Consider the following 25599-nt stretch of genomic DNA (forward strand, 5'->3'; position numbering starts at 1 on the left):
AGGAAGCAATTCTTTCTCAAGAAAGGGATCTGATCTGAGAAGGTGATGTCTTGAGGGCATTCCTTACCCCTCCTAGACAATTTTATGAGTAGTCAGCAATTTAAATAACTGTTACCTTAGGTACCCAACAACACATTTCCACACACATATGTCACATTGCCACAGTCACACTCCAGTGGACACATGTTCTAGTATTGTAGATAGACCTATGTCACATAAACCCTAATACTTCTTCAATGGCACTTGTATAAATTTTCTGAGATTTTAGCTTCAGTTTGGTAAGACAAAGACTATCGTGATATAAGAATGATAGGCACTCCTATTACAGAAAAAGCTATATGTTAGTAAACTATGTCTAATTTATATTCTTTGTTCCTGATCTTAGATAATTGAGAAAGTTCTATTTATTTTTATAAGCACAAATCTATCTTTAGATAGGTTTTTAGAGTCTGGAACTCAAAGAAGACACTTAAATCAAGATTTGGAAACCTTTCTAAATGAGTTTTTCTACTGAAAATCTTTCTGCACTGTAGAAACCTCTTTCTGTAACCTTTTTAATTAGAAAGTAGATTGTGTGTAGGAGATAATAATAATTTCAAAAATGTGTTCCTATGTTTATCCACATGATTAGCCTCCTGATTCCAGCAGACAATCTATCTATAATTTAGAAGTAATTTTTGGGAATTTATATTTGTTCTAAAACTCTTGACCAAAGCATTTAATATCTGTAATCATTAAGCATATTCTGTGAGATACGAGATTTTAGATCAAGTTCTCCATTCAGAATTTCCTCTAGTGAATTCAGGCTTCTCAAACATATTTGTATATGTATTGAAAGCAAACATTTAGTGGCAACAACAAATAATTATAAAAAATTTGGAAAAGTCTTAAATTTTAGAGTGACTTCTCAGATCAATTTTCTGGGCAATATAAAAAAACTAAAAGAAAAAGAATAAAAATAAAAACTGAAAGAAATTATAAAATTACTGTAACTTTTTTTTAAAGTTAATTTGTAGTAAAATTAATAGCTTTACTTAGGTAGTGGTGTTCTTTACACAAGGTGAATATAGGTCGCTAGTATACATTCTTGTTAAGACTAATGAGCAATGTTATTTCAAAACAAATTTGAATGAAATCAGAATATATCCCACAATATTTTAGTGCTTACCGCAGTGACAGAATTTCCTACTCACAGTCAGGCAGATTTGAAGCACAGGCTTTGAGTCACATCCAAGTTTGGGCAAGGAGGAATGCAAGAGGGTGCATGTTTTTACCCCACCCTCTAGCCCACAGCTTTCTCAGGAAGCAAAAAAAGATAACAAAAAGCACGCTCACCTTATGGTTAAAAGAAAGAGACAAATCTTTATGGGTAAATGCATTCTATATTTGTTGTGCTCATCTGCTTCAACATTCTTTTATCAATTGGAACCATGGGAGGCAAATTCTGTTTCCTACCTTCCTCTAGATAAGAAGACATTCTAGAAATAAAAACCTATGAGAATTTTCATTACCAATATTCAAATTAAGCATATCTTCAAATGGTTGGCTTTATCATTGTAGAATGCTAAAACAGTAAGGGTTCAGACAGTGCTGCAGTTTAGAAAAGTTTCTGAACCCCAGTTCAGCTGTCACAACAAATGTTGTGTGTCCTTTATCCACAGCAAGTATAAGGTAATTTTGAGTTAACCCAGAGTTGAAGAGAGTCAGACTAAGTTAAACTACTTCTCTCAGATTTGGAGCGTTCTCTTGAAAAGTCCATGTGCAGTAACTCAGTCATGCTTGCAACATCTGACATCATCCTCAAAGGCTTCGATTGTAATATTGTTTCTTCCAAAACAATCACTTAGAAAAAATTAACAAGAAAGATAAGCTGGTTTTGGTATGCAAAAGAAAATTTCAAAGATGTGTTAACAAGATATTAGGCAACAAAAATGTGTAAAGGAATTATTTATATTTAAATTGCCAAAGGGTTCCTATATGCAAGGGTGCTATGCACCTTTACAGCTAATTAAACTCAGAATCCACATAGGAATAGTGTCACATCAGTGTAATTAGTTTACCAGCCAGTGAGTCAGATTAGCAGATCCTATATACAATAATAAGGGATAATAATCCCTATATTTATCCTTTAGATAATTTCCATTGCAAGCAGAAGACAGCAAACATGATCTGTGTTCTCCAAAGTATGTCAGAATATCTTGTACAATAAAAATGAATGAAACCACATGAATAACATCCACCAGCTCTGAAAACACATGAACATCCAATTGTTTTAGATGCTGCTTGCACATAGAACAAAGCTTGTTCCTGACTCAAATGGCAAGGAACTGAAGGCCTTACATGTGCTTAAGCTAAGCAGTGAGACAGCACTGAAATGAACACACTCGAGACTAACACCTACACTGCAATTCACTATCACATACACGTTTACATTCTTTCCTTTTAATTTTGTTTCCTCTCTCCCTTTCATTTGATTAACTAATTTTCATCTAGATGGGATTTTTGGCTCCACCCCACACTGGATAAGAAACCACTCAGTTTACAGCTGCTGAGAAAGATTAAAATGTTTAGAGCAAGACTATGAAATTAACAGGTTTTTAGCATCAATTACTAGTGGACTTTTGCCCTCAAGAAAACCATCAGCTCTGTTTCTGTTTTACATGGGATAATAAAACCCATAGTAAACCTGACCTCCTGAAGTTAGTTTATCTTGGGTTATAATTTAAATCTTTTATCACTGAAATATAGTTAAAGAAAGTAGTTATTTCCTATTATTCATTCTATATGACAAGTACATTTTGGAAAAATAGTATACCATATGATTATGCATATCAAAATGCAGAAATTATAGATAGTGTTTCCATATGTTTTCATAGCTATATTCAATTTATTATTAAACTTTCAAGTAGAGTTATATGGTCTCCTCAAAATGGAATTTGTTAGAGGCTATAAAAATAGCTTCTTATGAAATTAAGTTAGATATACAGCATTTGCTGATGCTAGAGCATAAGTTCATAAAAACCCTTCAATGTGTGTTTAATTTATTTGATTTTAGAGTATTAAAAGGAAAAATTCTCACTTGACTACATTCAATCATATTCCTCATTTACTGCCACAATACTGCTCTCCTTCCAAGAAAACAACCTGGTACTTTAGGAATGGTGGATACAGCCGGAACATCCATGACTTGTGGTTATTTAGAAACGATGATGAATATATGAGGTTTTTTTCCAGCTAACTAGACACTAAAGAAAGAAAAATGTACATGCCAAACCACCACTGAATCATGTCAATTAGTAAATTCCTAACTCCAAGGCTCCCATCTTAACTGGAAAGTAAAGAAAATGGTTGGGAGCTATTGCACAGATATATGTGTCAGGCTGCACGTATTTCGAGAGCAGAAGTGACAACAGAAAGCATGTGTGGGGGGTAGGAGGGAGGAAAATGAGAGGAGATGAGTCTGCATGTTACAAATCATAGTCTGGGGCATGAAACAGGTTTCTGAAAACACTTTTGATGTTGCAGCTTTTTTTTTCTCCACATAATCAACCAACATAACCAACATTTACAAGCCAAAAGCTTAAAGGAAAGATTCCTCCAAGAGACATGGAACTCTTTGGGGTTCAGTGTCCTGTTGTGCTGTACCCCACTGCAAGCTGCTTAACTCCTCTCATCTTCCCTTCTCTAACAAGAAAAATAACATTTTTTCCTTTGTTCCTCATTTGTTTTATTTGCTTAAGAACAATACCTAATTCAACACACAAACCAGTGAAATTATATCCTCACTACAACTAGAACTGGGATTCAAAGAAGTACAAATTATGTAACTGTTTGAATACAAATGTGAGTGCACTTGTTTAGTGATTTTAAAATGACATCCAGTAGATCATTTGATTGATGTGATATTTGATTAATTATTCTTGCTGAGGGTTAGTGTGAAAGCCAAAGTTATACATGTGTTCAAAAAGGGATTCAATAACTCAATGAAGAACAAAGCAAGCCAGCTTTAGCGATGCCTAACCAGTTTATTACTGGAAGATGACCAAGTATTTATGATCACACTATATACACACTTTTTTTATCCTTTTTCTGACCTTAGAATCTTAGAAAAAACTCAAGGGCTTTCAAGAGAGATTCAAAAACCAGCAGAAACTCTTTTCTTCATTCCTGTTCCACTCCTCCTTGCCCTCTTTTCCCCTTCTGCCAGCAGCAGACTACAAATGCAAAGTATTGCACTGCATACAAAAAATGTTTTCTGATTTCCAAAATATTAGTTTATCTCTGTCAGCTTGTGTGTCTGCTGCAATGTCACCATTTATCTTGCAAAATGAACTTTGTATCCTGAGCATACCTGGATGTGCCTAAACTTTGCTCAGTGTTTTGACTGAGAATGTTCTTTTTCTGCATTCCTGTTGCTGGAAGTTGTCAGAGGAGAAACTTAACTCAGCCCCTAAACAAAGACCTTTTGATATTTTTCTAAGCTGTTGCTGAGTGATTTTTGCATGTTCACCATTAAGCAAACCTACAGGAACTGTATCAGCATTGTAAAGCTTCATGGCGTGACACAGTGTGATGTCAGGGGAGGGAAAATTGTCAAATAAAGAATACAACTATTTTCACACCATCTCAGTCACCTGTGTGGTGATGGTAATAACACAAAACCCAACATATTTCAGTGTGCTGATATGTTTTCTTCTTTCTGTTCTCTCTGGTCAAGCTCTTTTCCATGCATTCACTACATTTTGTTAGAGTTTACTGGAAAAACTTTTAAATATTTGGTGAATGTGTTATTTATAAGGAAAAAATAAATCATCCCTTTTTATGTCACCAGAAGTGAGAGAGAATATGGCTCATTATGCAAATTATGTTTTTCCTCTTTTATGGCTACTAGAAAATTGAATTCGGAGCGGAAAGAGAAAAAAATTACAGTAAATTTTCCCATAAAATATAGTTAATGGTATTGTGTCTTCTCTGCATCCAAAAATAAACAGTCCCATGTAATGGCTATATTGAAGCAGGTAAAGTGAACATATCTGTGGTGCTTGAAAGTAGAACTGCTCTGATGACAGCAAACCTCTTCTATGCAGTTTCAAAGGGATTTTATTTATCTTCCTGTTCATCAAAGTTTTTCTTTTAAAACTCTTGGAGATTCATCTTTGTTGTTTCTTATGCTTTATTTCCATCCAGCACTTAAAAGTTAATGGAATAAGGGCTCATTTGTTAAAAATTTTTGGATTTTTTTTTTCAGTGAAGCAGTGTCTATAGGGGGAAAAAAAGAAGAAAAATTTAAATTTTAATCAAATTCATGCTAATAAAGAATTATTTTTTTTCAGCTCATGGATGATATTTTTAATATTTTCCCTTTTAAATCTTCTACTTCTCCAGCCCTACAATTACTATTATGATTTTAGTACCCCAGTGGGTATCACTAACCTGCTTCATAATTTAGGACAACATGGACCCTTATTTTAAAATTAGTGTTCATTGACTAATTTAGGAGTGAGAATCCTGGATTGAATTACTTTGATTCCCATCCTATATCATTAGAATTTCTATTTGCAAATTAAAATTTTTCACTACAGAAGTGTAAATTTCCTGAGCACTTCCTGCTCTTTGCTGTGAGCCAGGCTGAACCTCCTCTGTGGTTGTGTAGGTCGATTTCCAGTTGATACAAAAGATATGTCAGATTTATATTGTTCCTGAAGCATCGACTCACTAACCAATTACTTTGTTTCCAGAAAGACAGCCATTTCTACCAATACACTTTGTAGACTTTGTAGGAAAATTCAAACCCCAGTCAACAAATTAAGGACTTGACCATTATTTTTGCGCTAACTTGCAACACCGACAGGTGCTGTGACACCTAAGAAATGTGCAAGAAAAAAACCTCATACAGTAAATGCCATTTGAAGCATTCCAACAAAGAAATCCTAGTTCATGCCTAACATTTTAGTCCCACACTGAGAGTGATTATAGTTAACAGCTTCATTTCTCATAAAAGGGAGGCAATTTCCTCCTTGCTTTACAATGTACAAAAGAAAAGCATAATCTGCAGCCTCTATTTTATTTTCAGGTGATATCCAAGACAACATTTAAGCATTAAAGTGCTCTGAAGCAGAAATTAGATGGATAAATTTTTTAAGCTAATTAGAAAAAAAATAAGAAGAAGAAGGAGAAGAAGAAGAAGAAGAAGGAGAAGGAGAAGAAGAAGAAATCCAAACAAAATAAGCCCTGTGTCTCCTTATTCAGCTTCTGGATTTTATAGAAAAACATTTGGGTAGAACTCTGACATTGTGCCAATAGATCACTTCTGACTACAACCAAAGAGAGCACAGTGTCCTGCCAAAAGCCAGGCAGGAGCTTCACCACAGCCCTGGTCACCCTTCCTGGCCTGCATACCCAGTTACAGGCCAGACAGCCTGATTGCTGGGTGTAAAATTCTCTTTTTTGATCAGTAAAGGTACTTAAGGCTTTCACTGCAGGGACCTGAAGGGTGGAGGTAACCTGGGGCAGCTAAGTCAAATCATAGTGACCACTGTCTCCTGAAAGGAAGGGAATGGTGATATTTTATATATGAAATGCAGAAAAGATTTTACTGAAACAACTTTTTGACAATTAAGTAAAATGTCTAAATTAAAAAAAAAAAACCAAAAAGATTCTATTTTTCTAGAAATTTTAAAGTAATTTTTGATCAATTTTAGCAAACCCTCTTTATCTGTGTTTGTCTTGTGAAGGATTTATGCTTATTATCTTTATTACTGGAGAGGGAACTATGTCCAAAGGAGAAAAAATACACAAGCCTTCATGCAAAAAATAGTGATCTTCACCTTGTCTTAGTGATGAGAGATGGTTTTGTTTCATTTTTTTTCACCTTTAGATATCTGTGCAAGCCTACTCTTGCTTAGAGCCCTGAATCATTATTTTCTGCTTCCTCTTGCTCCTTACTCACTTCCCAAGCCTCTTTCTTAATGTCACCTTTGAACCACCCTTTCCAGATGTTTGGGATTTAATTCTTAGCGCCTCTCTTAACACTGAAATTCTGGATTCCCAGAAGACATCAACAAATTTTACATCAACTTCAGCAGAGGTTTCACCCTGGCTACTTCGATTTTCTCATCTGCTGACTAGTGTTCTGGTTTTTGGTTTTTTTTTTTCCTCCTATATTTTTTTTTACTTCTTTTAAAACTACAGTTCTCAGATTTGAGTTTTTTCCACAATAAAAAGAAAGTAAATTTAAAAAAAAAAAAAACAACAAGAATCCAAACCAACTCAACAAACAAACAAACAAATTCCACCTAAGTAATGCAGATAACAAAGGAATCAAAGCCTAATACCTTTCTTTATCACTGGTTCCATTTGTTACCTTCAAGAAATCATTCCATTCTTTGGTCCCTCAGTTTCCCCCTTTGCAATCTGATAACTATTGTTCTCAGTAAGAAGCCTGGACAGTGGATCCAGTAAAGACAAACAGTGTTTCACTGCTATTGTTGTAATGGGTCACCTGGAATTTCACTATTCCATGCTAGGAATGGCCCTAGATTGCATCAGGACTGAGATAAACCAGGCCTTAGTCTGAAACACTAAGATTTTTTTTGCATGGCTGTGCCCAAAAGTACTCCTATGTTCGTTTTCACAAGTATGCAATCTTTAAGAAAATATACATATCTATATTCTTATTAAAGACAATGAAAATGTTAATTCAAATGACATAAAAATAATCGGGGTAAATAACATAATTAAAAATATCTATAAAATATATCATTTAAGTCCTGTAAAATTAATTTTAAAGAAAACCTTTTTTCTATCTCTTTTTATGTATTGTGGTACAAGTTATGACAATAGATCTCCAAAATACAAATTAAAATGTGCACAGCCCTAATGCGTTCTGACCTGCAGTGCAGTTCTGGAGAACTTGGTTATTTGTTATCAGCAGCTTTGCTTCTCCTTCAAAGCAAAGTTATCAAAGCAGAGACAGTTCAAAAGTTGTTAGGTCCTTACTATTGGTCTCGGTCCCTTAGCTTGGTGATTAATATACACACATTTTGGCAAACGAAATTTGATGAGGAATTAAATAAATTATTATTCTCTCATAATATAAAAATCAATTCCATTCTTTATTAGAAATCTTTTACAAAGAGTATTAGATAATTAAGCTGTTATATAGTAACTCATGCATATCAAATATCTCAGCATAGAAGGTTAATTGAAGCTCCCTCTTCATCATTGTAAATGTCTTCAAACTGCTTTGACTGAGTCAAGTTGAAACAAAATAGGTAGGCTCGAATAAGTGCTCTGAACAAATTAGTGATGGGGAAAAAAACTAAAGGGAATAAAATATTTCTTTGCATATTCTGATTTTTGAAAGAATATAATGCAATTAAATCTTCCCTTCAACTTGCCTTCTAGTATCAAATAGTACATCCTTACAAAAATGTAGAAAAAATATCACTTTGTCTCAATAGGTACCATTAAGTAAAAATGTCCCACTAGGCACTAAAAAGTGAACTTTGCACATATGCTATTTTTTTGTCAATTATTAAAACATATACAGTTTCATCAGTATTTATTATTTGTTTTAGTTTGTCTCACCTTATCAGTGCAACTTACTGACTAGATATGTGCATAAATTTGGCATAATGTGAAAAATTAGCTCAGTGAAGACAGAGCTTAGTCTTCCCAGAAGTTACAATCTCAGGTTTTCCTTCAAGTTACAAACTTAAATAACTTTTTAAAAGCCCGTGGTAACAGAAACTGAAGGAAAGACAAGTAACATTAGTGTTACTCCACAGTAGCAGTTCATAAGCATTGGCTTTAACAACATTCACTGGATATACACCATCCAACTTACTTGTGTTTCCTTTTGGCTGATATTGTGGTGGCTAGACAGCAAGGCAAGATTTTACAGTTTTGCCTTGGAGGAGGTGTGGTTGTGGTGTTGCTTTTTCAGTTTTAATTAAATTTGGATTATTCTTTTAGAATACACTAATTTAAAATATCCATATCCTACAGAACACACTCCCATTAACTTCAGATCTCCTCTAATTGGGCTGCTTTATTTCACAGATTCCCAACCCTCTTCCCAGAAAAACTAGCCTTTATTCATTTTTGCATAATGGTGCAAAAGAATCCTTAACTAGTGAACCATGATACAGTCTTTCACTACAAGCAGTTTGTGAGGGAAAAAGCTCTAAATAATTATCAAAGTATAATGAACATTGCTACTAAATGCTAAGTAAATGCCTCATTGGAAATTTTGAAAGGCATTAATTCAGACAACAGTTTCTCTTTATCTCCTATATTTCCTGGTTCTAATTCCTCCTTTTTTTATTTATTAGTAAGGCAATTTGCATGAAAGAAGCATCTTTGTTTCTTCAATATTCATTTCCTTTTTCTCATTGAGGGTATCATTCTGCTTCAGTGAAAACAATGGCAATTTTGCTGGTTGTCTTCAGGGAAAGTGGTTGTGCTGGTGAGACACGCAGGCTGGCTCCCACTGAAATCAGCCACCAGGTAACAGCCTCCGGAATCCTTTCCGATAAGAATCCCTGAAGTGCGACTTCCTTTGTGCAACCTTAATCTTCACTTGCTGTTGCAGAAATGCTGATTACTTCATCAGGGATTATGACTTTATGCAAAGAGTAAACAACAAGAGTAGGTGGATTTCTAAGTCCACCCCTTCCGCCACCCTCTCTTTTCATGCAAATAGCTGTAATTATGCCAAAAGAAGGAAGAAAATGGGTGTCACAGAAAAGCAAGGTGCCAGAAAGTCGTTTTCATACACCACTGGTAGTTCAAAATTTGAACCAAGCAAAAAAATGTCTATCCATCATTAACTGCTACAGATTAGCCAGGAAAATCAAAAAATATATCTTCATGGTATCAAAATACCTTTTGCATTAAATTATCAGGGGTGGGGAAGGAATGTCATAACTGCCAACGAAAGCATTCTGACACTATGATACAAAGTGTTTTGTGTAAACACATTTCCATCATCTCACACACTGGTTGCATTAACACAACAGTAATTTCCAAGAGGGTTTTTTAACCAGGTTTGTTTGTGAGGATGTGATTTGTTCATCAATAGGACTTCAAACTTTGTGCATATGTGTGTGCCTGTAAATTAACCCACCAGGGCCAGAAAATGGAATTTTGATTGGAAGGTCCTGTCAAAGTCTGTCTGAGTGATGGTTGTGTTTTTCATCAGTGTAATCTGTAACCCCCATTTCCAGCAGTTAGATATAATTCATTGTCACACACAGAGTATCCTCTTTTCCTGGGCACAGCCAGCAGAGAAAGATTCTTCACAAGCCATTAAATTCTGCTACACTTGATATATAGGCTGATGCTCACAAATTATCCAGTCAGGATCTTCCTTAGAAACACCTGTATTTTGTAGTATAGCTCAGAATTTACTGCTTGCCAAGGGGCCATATGACCTGTGATGCCGCGTCAATCATGGCCCAAAACCTTTTACTTAGAGCCTCCGAGCTGTTTTTTCACACTGATAGAGGAAATCTGACATCTCATAAAACTTTGAAATGAATTTTCACTTCAGGAGAAGTAGAGAAGAAACTGAAAATGCCACTAATTACGCAAAAGATAATATACCACGTGTCGGGTCCAGACATGACAGTATTTACAGAATGTTTTAGTGAAAGCAGTGTGCTAGCAACAGATAAGAGTTACTTGTTCTTTAGTGCTTCTAATGCAAATATCCTCTCTGCTGTACCCTAACTTAAAGATTCAGATCTTATATCTGATATATCTCATTAGATATGTTACCTTTAAAAATATTTTCTTTCCTAACTTTCACTGCGAAACTACCAAAAAGAACTAAAAGAACCCCAAATCAGTGCTCCTAGACTGCATATGGGTGCTCCCTCTATATGAAAATGATGGGTAACTAATTAAATTGTATCCAAATTGGTTAAGTCCAAGATATCAAACAGCCACAAAACTATTGGGGAAAAATCTTATCTTGTTATAGCCTTAAAGCAAATTGCTATGTTACCTTTAAAAGTGAGCAGCAGCTTGCTCATTTTTTATTTTTTATTAGTATTAGTATTAGTATTAGTATTAGTATTATTGACCCATTTATTAAGGCCCTGAATAACCTTACTTAAAAAAAAAAAAAAAGAAGAAAAAAGTGAAAGAATCACGATGACTCTGTCTCAGGAAAAGTTTTGCAATGTGTGAACACTATAATTTCATCCCTCGTCATGTTGTCTCCATCCCACACTTCCTGAAACAATGTGCTGGACTCCACTGCCTGAAGCAGGGTGGAATATTCAGTGAAGCAATGACCACAACTTCCTGCCTGCCAGAAAGATCCCACCAGAGTTTGGGGAATCTTAAAATTATGAAACAGCGAGCAAAGCAGCTATAAATATTGCACAGATGTTTATGCCAATTATTTTAAGTTTAAGCAGTGTGATCTCTAAGAGAGCAGAGTACAGAACAAATAAATCTATCTTGATGTCATTATTGCTCCTTCTCCTCCATGTGGTATTTTTTAATTGCAATCCATATACTGTATTTTCGTGCTTTCAGGTTTTGGCATGTACACCCTGCAGGTGAACACTGACCATGTGACAGAGGAGTTTTTCTTGCATAACAAGATGTATTTCTACAATTCAGTCCTCGACTCACCACAGATTGCACAATTAAAAAAAAGTACAATGCTGACATTACTGTGATTCATTAGTTCAGTCAGGTCATTCGTTACTGGTACATGGACAAACGCAGTGGGAAATAAAGCCACTTACAGTATGTCATTAATTTCAATATAAGTGAGTTCTGCAGAGATCTGTTTTGAAATATTAATGTGTTTTTATAGCTTGAATTCACCCAATGACATGAGAATCATCCCATGTGCATATTCAGCAACACAAAAGGAATAAAAATAATAAAAATTAAAATAATAAAAATAAAGATATCATGGGGAAATTTGTAACTACTTTTATAAAAGCTACACAAAATTCTGATTTAAAGCAACAGCAAGAAAAAAAACCACACAGATAATAAATTTTAAATAATGTCTATAATTCACAACTGTCCTAAGTCTAGTCTAGTTTGTCACGATAGACCTGAACTTTTTGTTTCCCTGTTTTAATTCTTTTCAGCAATTATTTCAACTTTTGTGCTAGTAAAAGGACAAATGTACAAAGAAATTAACAGAAAAGAACTTCAAATCATGCCTTCCAACCATCCCACATTTTGATGTTTAATGTTTTAGTAATTTTTCGTGTATTGGAAAGTTAATTAATTAATTTCTTGGAGAAAATAACACTTGTAGTCATTACAAGTTGACACACGAAAAATTGCTGAAAAAACACTGAGATATACTTTTAGATGACAAGATTTTGTTTCCTGTGTGTCATCTCCAGCTGGATTTATTACAGAGAAAAGGAATCCAGGGCAATGAAATAGATATCGTGGATGAAGAGAACATTTCTTTGAAAATTCATCAGACATGCCATTTCGCCATACATTGAAGTTCAGGAAGGAAAAATTAAAGGTGGTCTGCTCACCAGCCTGTGTATTCAAGATCCACTGAAAGGTTTTCTGTAGCTTTATGATCAGTACTATCTGCATATTTCAGGACTAATACAATCTTGTCCTTTGTAACTTAATTGACTTTTCTTCAGATATGATACTTTCAGCACTTCTCTTTTTAATTTCCAACTATATAAGAATGGAGAAAGGCTCCATTTAAGAAAGAGGAGATCAAAGGATTAATTTCTTATTTCACTTCTGTGGTAACAGGGAAGATCAAGTCTGTTCAGAAGGACAGAGGTAGAAAGCTAAAAGGGGAGTGTTGGATTTTAATTCAGAGAAAAGACACCTGGCTACTTTATAAATCTCAGTTATCAGTGGTACCAGGTCAGACATCAGATTCTCAAATATTCAAAAAAATTCACTTTTTGAAAGCCCATACTTGGAATTATAACTCCCACACAAAGTGCAAATTAGTGGGAAGTATTGGTGGGAGCTTTTGAAAGAGCCTTTGGAAGCTAAGCCATCAGATGCCAATTATTTACCTCATTCTCAGTGAAGTTCTAAATATTTTGCCACTCTTTGTCATGATCAGCTCTAGAAATAGAAGCAATAGAAAACATATTTATCTACAAAAGCGTACAACTTCTTAGTTCAGGCAGTTTCAGCCAAAGAAGGGTAATAAATTTAATTTTTCAATTTCAGTTGTAGTTCTTTGATCTCCTTTTACATATAACAGCAAAACCTCTCTAGCTCAAGAATTGGTCTGTTGCATTAAAGCTGTTTTCTTTTCATTCACCATTTAGGCTTAATAACCATTAAAATGGACAACTTCTAAGTGAATAATCTAAATTTCACATCTGTCTGATTGTGACATCAGAAATATTTAATGCAGAAAATGGGGAGGGAAGACACATTTGCCCTCAGAGCACAGATCTCACTCAATACACTTCTATAATTCTCTGTTGCAAGAGTCAGAACTTGCCATTTTTTAGTAAAAGAAGTTCAAATGTTATAAAAAGAAATCAAATGACCCAAAAATGCTAATCTACATTTCCTCAATCTTATGGACTTAACTCTATTTTCCTAAAGTTACATATTTTGAAGATCTATTTTTTTTCTCCAGTCTTCCCAGTCCTTGTACCCAGGAAAATAGATATGCGATAGGATAGTCTGAACTAAGTTTCCACTCTGGCTTACCTCCCTGAAATTTGGATATCTTCCATGCACTTAGATATTTTTTTCTCTTTCATGTCACTTGTTTCCTTAATTGCTGAAAATCAAGTTTTCATAACATAAAAAGGAAAAATTTCATTCTACCTTATGCATATAGAATTAATGGTATTTCTGCCAGTTCTGAGAAAGCTGTGGGTGACAACTGTGCTTTCCCTTCAATTTGCCTGTCATTTGCTCATGAGAAAATTTTTTTCTTTTTTTTTTTATTTCAGAGATTACAACCCCTGTTTGTTAAACAAGAAAAACCAGAATAACTAAAAACACATGTACTTCTCATATTTACAGGGTTTATTACAAGTAAAAAATGAGTATCATGTACAGATAACCATGCAAGCACAGCATCGTGTAAGAACGGGGAAAAAAGCATTTGGAAGTCACTTATCAAAATTACATTTTCAGTGCTGTACTAACTCACAGAAAGATTAGGTTTTTTTTTTTGCTTATATGCTGTAGTTTTCTTCTATTTGCCAAATTCATTCTTTTGGATACCTGACAGAGAGCATTTTATAATGCCAAGTGTATTAAGACTTGGATATTGGCTTTAAGAAGAATTATATACACATTTTTAGACCCACAGGAGCAAATCATATTAAATTTTCATCATTTATATAGTTGCACAAACCTATTGTGCAAAATCTTATTCCAAAGCTGAGGGGAGAAAAGCATAAATATTATATAACATATAAGTTATATATTTTATTATACATACATAGATCAGATCATATATTAACTGCATGGGACCAGAAAGAGAGGGGGAAAACCTGTGATCTTTACCAGAAAATTCTCTGAATTTCTACTGAAGGACTGTGGACTTTATGAAATTATAAAGAATTTTTTGAATGCTGGCTTTGGCTTTAAGAACCTCCCACTGCCCCCAAAGTTGTGAAAAGAGATAAGCATCCCTAGGGAGCAGTTCAGGACATGACCCCAACCAAGGAGCCCACCATTTCCCTGGAGAACTCGCTCTCCATGGAAGGAGCCTGAGAAGATTGGCTTCATAAGTCTAAAGCACGGGCTTAACAATACCCTGTCAGTATGTCATTCTGCCATATTAAAAGGTATCTATTCCAAGTAAAGCTCCCAAGCACTGAATTCAAATAGGTCTAACATTTTAGAATGTCAGTATTTTGGTAGTCACTTTTGAAAAGGGTACTTTTTCACTCATGAAAACTAGGTTCCAATTTCAATAATTTCTCCCATTCTGAAAGTGTAATATAAGATACCCAAACTTATTACCATAACCAAAGTGTACTGCAGCAAAGATATCAAGCAAAAATTATGGCCTGGTATATATTTAAATGTGTGGTTCAAAGACTACAGAAACTTCTTCAAGAGACCTATCATATTTTTATTGTTGTCTTAAATATTCCTTTCCTGAACACATAGATTGTTTAAAAATTCAAGCAAGTAATGATGTTTTAGTTGCACATGAAAATGCATAGAAAACAAAAGAAATATCTTCTTTGCTAGTAATGAAATTATGAGGAATTAAGGTTCCCTCTCTAGGAGATGACCCATTTGTGGTCTACAGAATTTTGTTAAGCTACTATCTTTTCTAAAAAGAAGATGTCATTTGACATGACTCTATTCATTACTCTTTGTGGTCAGATTAATGATCTAGGACATGAAGTGAAAATGATGGAGCTTGTCTTTGTGTCATTTGTAAGTACTGAAATGACTGAAAACTACAGAGGCACTAAGTGAAGACCAGTCACAGATCACAGAATATTCTGAGATGGAAGGGACCCACAAGGATCATTAAGTCCAGCTCTTATGTGGAAGGCCCACAGGGGATTGAACAGGCTGCTTAGGTGCCCCTAGCACCATGCTCTATCCTAAAGAGGTAATCTCACAGTCAGTGTCCAGCCCTACTAAGTACTACAGAAACATAAATTACAATTCCTGCTGAGAGGATCCTGTAGCTTAAAAGTATTCCTCCAAATGGTCCACTTGGTTTCCCTTTTATCATACATAAAATATTAACAGATGACACAGTCCAGGTTTCTTTGTATTGGTCCTATAATACAACAAGAAATATCTTCCTAGTCTGGCTTCTTCTTCAAGTCCTTTATTATTAGGACTGCAGAGGAGTGATTGCAAATTCAAACATGTTTGCAGTAGCAGAAACAGCAAGCTTTACTCATATTTCTCCAGAAGCTTTCTGCTTCACAATCACTAAAGAGTACTTCTCTGTTAGATATTGCTGTGCTAGGTATGACATATCACTACCAGAGATTAATTACCCTGCACTGATGTCTTCTTTAGTGATACAAATCTCACATAAGGTTGCTTTGGAGAAGCAATGTATTATTTAGGAACCTGGATACTTCTTTTGGCTAATAGCAGAAATCAATATTGATCTGAGAGCACATTTTGCTGCACTATGAGTTTATGTCCACTTGCCTTGGCCTAGATTTTTCTCTTCTCTAAATAAGCCTCGAAACTGAGATCTGTTTGGGATTTCTAAGGAATTGTGAGATGTAGAAAGAATGGTGTATTAGATGCAAGGCATGCAGGGGGGCTGCAGGGGTGACTTCTGTGAGATGACATCAGGAATATCCAGCATTGACCCCTGTGTTGGATAAAGTCCAAGACAGTCCAGCTGCCTCTAAGATACACTGACTACTGGCCAAAGCTCAGTCCATCAGGCTCAAAGCCTGGGATAACAGCTTTAAAAATGGGTAAAACTCCACACTCTAATAGCCTAGGCATCATACTGTGGAGATGTAGAGCATCCTTGCTTCTTCACTTTAAAACTTTAATTATCCACTCAATATATAATAAAAAATTTAAAATTTAAAAATTTAAAAAATAAAAGTAATGTTTCCTTTACTTGAGTATTTTAGGAATCACTACTGAGTTACCTCCCTAAAAATTCATTTCTTAATCAAATATTATTTTTCAATCAAGAGATTCTACAAATATTCTGCTCTCCATATCCGTGACTTCAATAGTTGCTTTAATATGTCTCATCCCTTGCAATATTTCTGGTAATAGTCTTCCATATTTCATGGAAGACCAAACAGATTTACTATTATAAAAGATTGACATGTATATAATCTATCTCAGCTGTCCTCTTACACAAAAATATCTGGAGCGTGCATTTACAAAACAGCTTCTCCTCCTGATTAGTATTCAAGTTGAAAATCATACATATGTGCCTAAAAAACAAATAAATCTCTACAACCTTACTCTGTTATTTATCTGACAATTCCAGTAATTGGGTTCTGTTCACTTACGCTGAATTTCCATTAAAAAGACATGAAATCTTTCATTTCAGCAGACTAGGACCACAGCTTCTTTCTTTATTTGAGCATATTGACAAACAGTTTTAGTGATAGCTCATTATGCAGAAGAGTTCCCTTGTCTTACTCTTTTTGAAAAAGATTTTCTCTAACTGTATTAGGCCTCTTACTACACAAACCTGTAGACAATTTTTTAATTTGCTTTCCACCTGTTTCAGAAATGATCCCTTTAGTTCCTTATGTTCTTTACTAATATCTTGAGGTGTATCTATTAGATGCTTCTGTATCAGAGCATTCCCAAATTGCTAGCAGCCAAATTGGGCATGTCGCCCTCCACAGTTCACTGCTCCAAAGAAAACTTTGCTTGCAACTCCTGTATTTGAAAACAAGCATCTTTGAGAGCTCCCTCCTAGAGTGACCTGCCTATAGTCTTTGCTGGGCTATCTTTGCCAGGGATGTTTTTCTATTAAATAGATTTTTAAATTGTTATTTCTACAGCCTTCACCTATGCTCTGAATATTTCTAAGGTTCTTTCTTGTTACACTTTGAACTGTCTTCCCATGGTGTACAGTACTATCAGATATAATAGCTGTTGTGACATCAAACTTTCTTACAACACATTATAGTGACGTGCCTCAGGAGCAAAGCATAAACAAATAGTCTGGAAAATAGCATCTCTTTAAGCAAAGGTTGAACAGGAAAAGGTGCAAACTTAGTTTTTCTAAAGATACATGCCAAAACTCTCTGAACAGGCAAGCTCAGTGAAATGCTTTTCCAGCATTTTTCCAATTGAAAACAATGGAAAATTTTCCCTTCCAATACAGTTATTTAGTTCTGTGGGGTCCCTCTGTATGCAAAGGGACTAGAAAGTGTGCAGATTTGTTCTTACCTTCATTGAACCTTACAAGTGACTCTCCTTAACCTCTGTCTTCAGGTGAATGGAGTGCTCTATTGGTGTGAGTCAAGGACAAGTGGGGTTTTTTAGCTCCATTCTGTAGGTTATCGAGAACATCCCTATCCTTAGTAAATAACTTAAATTCTTCTTCATGTCTTCTCTTGAAAGTCTGACATCTTCTCTAAGCTATCATGCATAGCTTCTGAAACAACATGCTGTTTTTCAATCATATTATTTCAAACATTTTATTTGCCAGACAGCTATTTGTTCATAGAGTTAATCCACACACCAAGTCCATTTAGGTCACAATAAAATCCTAGGGTTTGCCAAGTATTTTCTCCTGTCTTACAATTAAAGATTTTAAGCTTAAAATGGTGGGGCAGGGCGGGCGGGGAGGGAGTTATTACTTGAAATTTGTTTAAAACACATATACTTTTTCTGGGGAATTGGGAGCCAACTTTGTGTCTGACACAAGGGCTTCTGAGCCACAAGGGCGTCAACCTGTGAAACTCTTTCTGCTGCACCTTTAGTTTGTAGGTAGGAGATTCATGACTTTCCACCTCTCTAGTTGTGCCCCAGAGATTCCAAGAGATTTCAGCTTCTTAGATTATGCATGCATTTCACTTTATTCCAAATAATTTGTATTTTTAAGGAATTAGTCTACTTCTCTATTTCCCAGGCTGATCAATTTGCACTATGCAGTGGCAGCCTCAGTAGATTATCAAATTCCAATGGCTCATCATGTATCCTGATGCTCCTACTCTTATTTCTTACAAGCTAGTCCAAGGAATATATTAGTCCTGTACTGTTTCTTAATTATGCTGATAAATCTAACATAAAGTCGGTACATCCTTTTTGTTGTTCACAGTGTTGAATTTTAGAAACTGAGGAATTTTTTCAGCTGATCTCAAAAATGATTGACACAGCCAAGCTTTATTTGTCTGCTGTCACTTTGAAAATTGTTCAGTTATTCATATAAAATTTTCCTCTGATACTCTAAAAAAAATACACTGCTTATCAATTCTTGTGATACATAATAAAATTCATAAAATTTTCATCTCAAAATTTTTAATGAATACAGCACAGTTTCTTATTGTACATGGGAAATCCACAATTCAATTCAGTGCTTAGGGTAGCTCTTTTCGCATACCGTATAAAAACCCCTCAATATATCACCTCTATTGTTTTAATTTTCTATTTAAATTCTAAATTTAGGTTATCCGTACTGAGGCCAAACATTTTTTTCTTGAATTGCTTTAATTCTGTATTATCTAAACACAGCATTAAGCTAAGAATAATTTTACAGATATCAGTATCACAGAATGGATGGTGATGGAAGGAAACACTCAAGATCAGCAAGTCCAATGTCCCTGCTCAAGCTAGGTACTCTAGAACAGTTTTCCCAGTTTTCCCTGTCCACACAAGTTTGCAGTATCTCCAAGAACGCAAATTCTGCAATATCTTGGGGAAAACTTTTTGTTATGTTCAGCCAACATCATAGTAAAAGAAGTCTTTCTTTATGGTTCAGAATACTTTTGTGTTTCAATGTTGTGCCTATTGCCCCCTGTACATGGGCCCATTAGGAAGAGTCTGTCTTCTTCTCCCTCTCCATCAGATACTTATATACACTGATGACATTTCTCCAAGCCTTCTCCTCTCCAGGCTGACGACTCCCAGCCTTCCTTCCCAGAAGAGATCACAAAATCACAGAATCGTAGAATGACAATGGGGTTGGAAGGGACTTCTGGAAATTATCCAGACCAACTCCCCTGCTAAAGCAGCTTTACCCAGAGCAGGTTGCACAAAATCACGTCTGGATGGGTTTTGAATATCAGCAGAGTAGGACACTCCACAGGTTCTCAGTGCAGCCTGTTCCAGTACTCTGTCACCCTGACAGCATGTTTTCCATAGCTCAGTGTTGCAATTTGGGCCCGTTATTTCTTGTCCTGTCACTGGGCACCACTGCAAAGAGCCCGACTCCCTCCTCTTGACGCCCTCCCTTCAGATAGTGACGTACATTAATGAGGCTCTCTCAGTTGTCTATTTTCAAGGCTAAACAGGCCCAGATCCACCACCTTCTCCTCATAACAGAGATGGTCCTCTCTCCTGATCATCTTCCTAGCCCTTTGCTGAACCTCTGTGGCAGTTCCTTGACTCTTTGTACAAGGAAGTCCAAAACTGGACACAGCACTCCAGCTGAGGCCTCACCACTGCTGAGTAGAGGGGGAGGATCATCTCCTTCAACCTTCCGGCACCGCTCTGGCTAATGCAGGTCAGAACACTCTTGGCTGAAGGGCATGTTGATGGCTCCTGTTTAACCTGTTGTCCACCAAAACCCCTAAGTTCTTCTCTGCAGAGCTTCTTTTGAGACTGTCACTTCCAGGTCCATACTGGTACATGGGGTTGGTAATGCCTTCTCAGAGGAACAACTCATCATTTTATGTGGTTGGACTCCATGAGGTTCCTTTGATCCAATTATCTGGTCTGTACAGGTCCATCTGACAGGCCCAACAACCCTCTGATACATCACCCACCTCTCCCAGCTTTGTATCAACTGCAGGCACAAGCAAAGAATCCATCTAAGATAGATCAAATAGGAGCAACGGGAGTTTGAGAAAATGAACACAAAGCACTTCAGCAACAAGGCAAGGGAGACCCTCCCTTGAATAACCATAGCTGACTGCCACAGAATGGAGCAATGTGTTGTACCTCTTACAGCCTTTAGCTCGGCCAGAGCAAATGAAAAGGTTGCTCTGGGACAAAACAGCCCTCCTCATAAAGCCTCATTATCCTAGCATTCTCAGCCCAGCCTCCCCACATTCTTACTTCATTTTGAAGCATAAGGATGTCATTGTTCTCTCACAAATGTACTCAAGGTCCTCTATGAGTCTATTTCTTTCTGTGACACTTTACTCAGCTGCTTTCATTAAAGATCCTTTTAACCATCCTTCAAAAAAAAATTGGGGAGTTCTACATCATGCTCAGTTGATATTCTTCATTTTGAGCATGCTGTCTTCATTGAAATCCTTGTCAAAAAATAAAATTCAAACATTTTCCTGCCAGGTCAAACAGTATATGTGCATCATAATAGATTAATGATTTCTTTATAGCTAGATGAGCAACTGGTCAGTTGTTAAAATTCTGTTTTTCTCAGAGACAAAGGATAATTTGGCACATAGATGGAGTTAAAGATTAGATGTGTATGTTAGTGCTTTGTTTCTCAGTTCATCCGATTCTAAAATGTCTGTATTAATATTGTCAATATTTAGAACTTTTCTGTGTCCTCCTTTGTCTTTTGCCACAGGATATTTTGCATTAGGCATAACTACACAGTAAGTGTACCCAAAGCCTTGAACCAGCAACACAGATGCTCAGCATCTTCTTATCATTCTCAAGGATAGCATAATGAATACTCAATAAAAGCTGAGAGGAGCCACAGGAACTTGTGGGATTGGACATTTTCGTGAAAGACATTTTTTTAGTAAGTAGCACTAGCTGAAAAAGTTCTTTGACAGGGGTGCTGCCAGTCAGCAGAAACATAACAAATGCTGAGGGTCTGGCTGATTTGGTAGCCCCTGCAGAGAACAACTTTGCTGAATTTTTTTTTATAACATCTGCCATACAGTGAAACAAACTCTCTGCCAATGAAACATAGCAATATTCTATTGAATTTCCTTAAAGAAAGACTTTGACCTATTGTGTTTTCTAACATTGCCATTAGGCTGACATTTTCAGTCCCTGTTACAGGATTTGAATGCTAGGCCTCTTTGCATCTCCAAAGGCCATGGAACAGCCTTAAAAAATCTCATTTTAAACATCAAAAAAGTTTAATTTCCCTATATTTCAGAATGTTATCTCCCATAGGAATCTGTTGCAATTTTTATATAGTTTTGGTTTTTTTCAATGATTGAAGAATAATAATCTGAAATAATATGCTATGTAATAATTGCAAGTTACAGTTGTAATTCTATAATCCTATCACTATTAAATCTTTTCTTATAGGTTTTGTATATCAATCATTTGTAAATTTGGGTAAATTAGACATCATGTTCTTTACTCCCCTTAATTAAAAGAGAGAAGACGTAGTTTACATTATTGACAGAGCCACCAAAAACCCTTTTTCCTTTTGTAGGAAGTACATTTCCTTCAGCAACCATGCTGAAGTCAGTGAGATCTGATTGCTTAGGACTTGAGGGAGGAAGAAGTATCAAACTTATTGTTTTATTGGTTTGCTCCTCTTTCAGAAGGACAATCTCAGTCTTTTCCATTGTCCAATACCAAGAAGAGCCTTCACAGTAATACTACTCTTGCCTGTGCTGACAAGATTACCTCACCAAGCATTACACTATTTTAATCACATAATCTTTACCACGTTTCTTAACACCTCATGTTAAAGTCTGCCAGAAGCACAGGCAGTAGATGAAAATCAAGCCCATGGAAAGAGCTAAATTGAAGCTTACACAACATGCAAATTCCATCTAAACTGCAGTACAGTACCAAAATTGGTATGGGTGGATGGGATTACTCTACATACTACTCTATTCAACTCAGTTTCTATTCCTTCTGTTATTTGTGGAAAACATTGCACCACAACAATTTTTCTTCCCAGATTTATTAGGAGGTAACAAATCTCTTGAGTCTTTTAATCACAAATAGTTTCTGATATTTTCTTCGAGCAACAGTAGCTTCCTTCCACCAGCACTTCCTACTAAATTTTACATAAGACACTTCCTTAAACCCAGTCACTCATCTTCCTCCCACAGAGCAGCAAGGCCTGCTTCTTATTTTGTGCCTTTTCCTCATAAATCATGAGAGCTCTCAACATTCCCTGTAAGCAGCTGTGATACTTTCTGGCCACAAGTTAGCATTTTAGTAACAGTGCAGAAATGATGTCTTAGCAACTTGTCACACCATCTTTATTGCCTTCATCTGCTAAAAGTTAAGTAAGAGGTTTTGAAACCTGTCCCTTGGAAATGAACATATAGATTCATTCCTGCTTCATCACACTGGCTGTTAAAGGCTGTCAGCAATTTGCAGTGATTAATTGGGAAATGATTGTAGACTCAGAACTCTGAGGTTAAGGAATTTGAAGATGACATATGGAAGTGCAGCTAAGTGATTATGCCCACAAATTTGGTGTTTAATATGAAAGGCACACATGAGAGCTTTTCATTCAAGCAGTAACAAAATTAAGAAAGGACCATTTGCTCTTACCTGCCCCTTTTCAGCGTCTTTTAGCCCCAGACTTTCTGCTGTTCGATTACAAGTCCCTGTTTGTTCCTTCCACAAAACAAACTTGACCCATTTGTATCCTTTATTTCAGATTGCTTTTCCCTGGTAATTTATTCCATATGTTTGTTGCTAAGTACACACAAAAGTCCATATTGTGATCCCCTCTATAGAGCATGTAACTCCAGTAAGTATTGAAAATAGTGAATTACATAACTGAATTCCCCTGTGAAAAATTATCATGCCAAGATGATGCATGTTAGACAATGCAGTTAACCCTCCCAAAGTGGTACAGTAAGTAATGGTTTCAAATAAAGAGTGTCATTTTCTTTTCCCTTTAGGATAAGGCTATTTTTCAGATCTCACAGACTCTTCTTAATAACTGTAATAAAAAGCATCCAATATGCTAGGGTTCAAATGTATTACATATAGATGTTTTTATAGCTGGATTTGATTGCCTGTTTATGCTTCTCTGCAGTCTGCAAAGTTCAGATACTCTGTTTCACTTTGAGTGCTTCCTATAGGGAAGGACATTGCAAACAGGGGTAGCTGTAATCTTCACAGACAGTGCTAATGTCTGCTTTAGGAGAGAGCAGAGTAGTTCCTCAGACATCCTGTCAGCACAACTGGTTTCACCCCTCCAACTTCCCTTTCTTTCCATTGGGTATTATTGGATGTATTTAATCCCTTTTTTCCTTTAAGCATGTACTTAAACCCCTAACTAATCATAAGGGCTTTTCAGAATACAATTTATTTATGCCAAACATAAGGGAAATTGAACCAAAACCAGTTAAAAAAAAAAAAAAAGACATACTAGAAGTAGAAGCTAAAATTCTAGATGATATTTTAACTGTAAAATATTTATATGGTTTACAAAAAAAGCATTTAAAGGAAATTACAAAAAATGAGAAAAGAGAGAATAAGGTCTAGAAAATGATGTGAAAGCTAGAAGAGAAAGATGAAGTGAAAAAGTTGATGACTAATAAGGACAGGGGAAGAGGAAGACTGCACATAAAGGAAGGTGAACAAAGAAAAGAGCAAAGGAAAGAAACTCGTATCAGTTTAAAATAAAAAGAAAAAGTTTAAGAGTATGGGAAGAAAAGAAAAGGTAAATTAGATTACCACCCTACTGGCCATTCATTTCATAGCTATAGGTGCTGTGGGAGGGCTTTGGGAGCAATGACTTGGTGACTTTGTGCTCTTGCCCCAGCCAGAAGGAGAGCGGGCCCAGGCTTGGCATGGCACAGACTGGGTGGCTGAGGAGCCACCACTCTGCCCCACCCCTCTGTGTGCTGCCCATCACACAAAAAATGATGGATATGGATATTCACTGCTGATGTGAGGCTCCCTGAGGAGGGCCCTTGTCATGGCTTTTCTGCAGAAATCACCACCCAGCATGGGGAGAAGGTCTCAGTGTGTCTCTCCACTGCTCTGGCCGGCTCTCCACTGCAAAGCAAGGAGAGGAATGTGACCCCTGTGACAATTTATCTCTGAGGAAAGGCCAGAGCCATGTAGCACTTATGGAATAATTTAAGATATACAGGGCGTCTAGGTCTACTGCTGACTCCCATAAGTTTAGAATAATTTAATTCATACCAAATATATAAGCATATCTTTAATCTCGCTTAATTCTGCAGAGAGACTGAATCCAAGTTCAGACCTTGTGGATCAGGATGGACTTACTTATTTTACTATGGCAGTCATTCTAAATATCCGTATTTTCTGAGGTCTCTCATTTCACTAAAATATTCAGATTTTATTTGGAAGAAATTGGATGAGTCCTTCCTTATTAGAAAATCTAATTTTCTTCCCCCTAGATGGAAGCAGTTGTTTCCTTAGTAAGACAATAAAAACTCAATTTTTGCTTTAACAGCATAAGCACTCTATATAAACTTCAGCCTTTTCACCATTCTATTAGTGAAGATAAAACATCTTGCAGAAGGAAAGGGAAAACTTACAAGGCGTTCATTTTCCCTCCAGAGAAAAAGGTGCTTCATTCTGTGGGATTTGAGCTGAATGTTAAACATTCTAACAATGCAAACAACACTATCACCATTTTCACTAAATAGTCTGATGATGCTGAAGTTTTATCAATAACACACCAGGGAATTCACCTTTCATTTTGTGTCAACATTAACAGAAGTTTCTAAAAAACCAAAATCAAAAATATTTTCTTTACACATTTTATTCTGAAAGTGTTCCAAAAGAGAAGTTCACACCAAAGAAAGTCACTATTTGTGCACTTTTTGGTAATTTAGAAAGCCATAAAAAGATTGGGATTCCTTAGACTGTGATTTTGACATTATGCAAGGAAGGAGTATTCTCATGCTAATTTACAAACCTAAGCCACTCACAAAAGAAAGCTCCCTGAATAGTGCAAAAGTTGAGTTGCTAGTGGATCGAAGCAGAGGAGGGACAAAAGCTGGTTTAAAACTAGTTTTGCTATTCCAAGGTTTTACGAGTCTTTGTCTTGATTTTTACCTTCTTTATAAGTAAAAA

Source organism: Melozone crissalis, unplaced genomic scaffold (assembly GCF_028551555.1).
Source record: "Melozone crissalis strain CALT ecotype California unplaced genomic scaffold, PUWL_Pcris_2 ptg000013l_1, whole genome shotgun sequence".
In the NCBI taxonomy this organism is placed as follows: domain Eukaryota; kingdom Metazoa; phylum Chordata; class Aves; order Passeriformes; family Passerellidae; genus Melozone; species Melozone crissalis.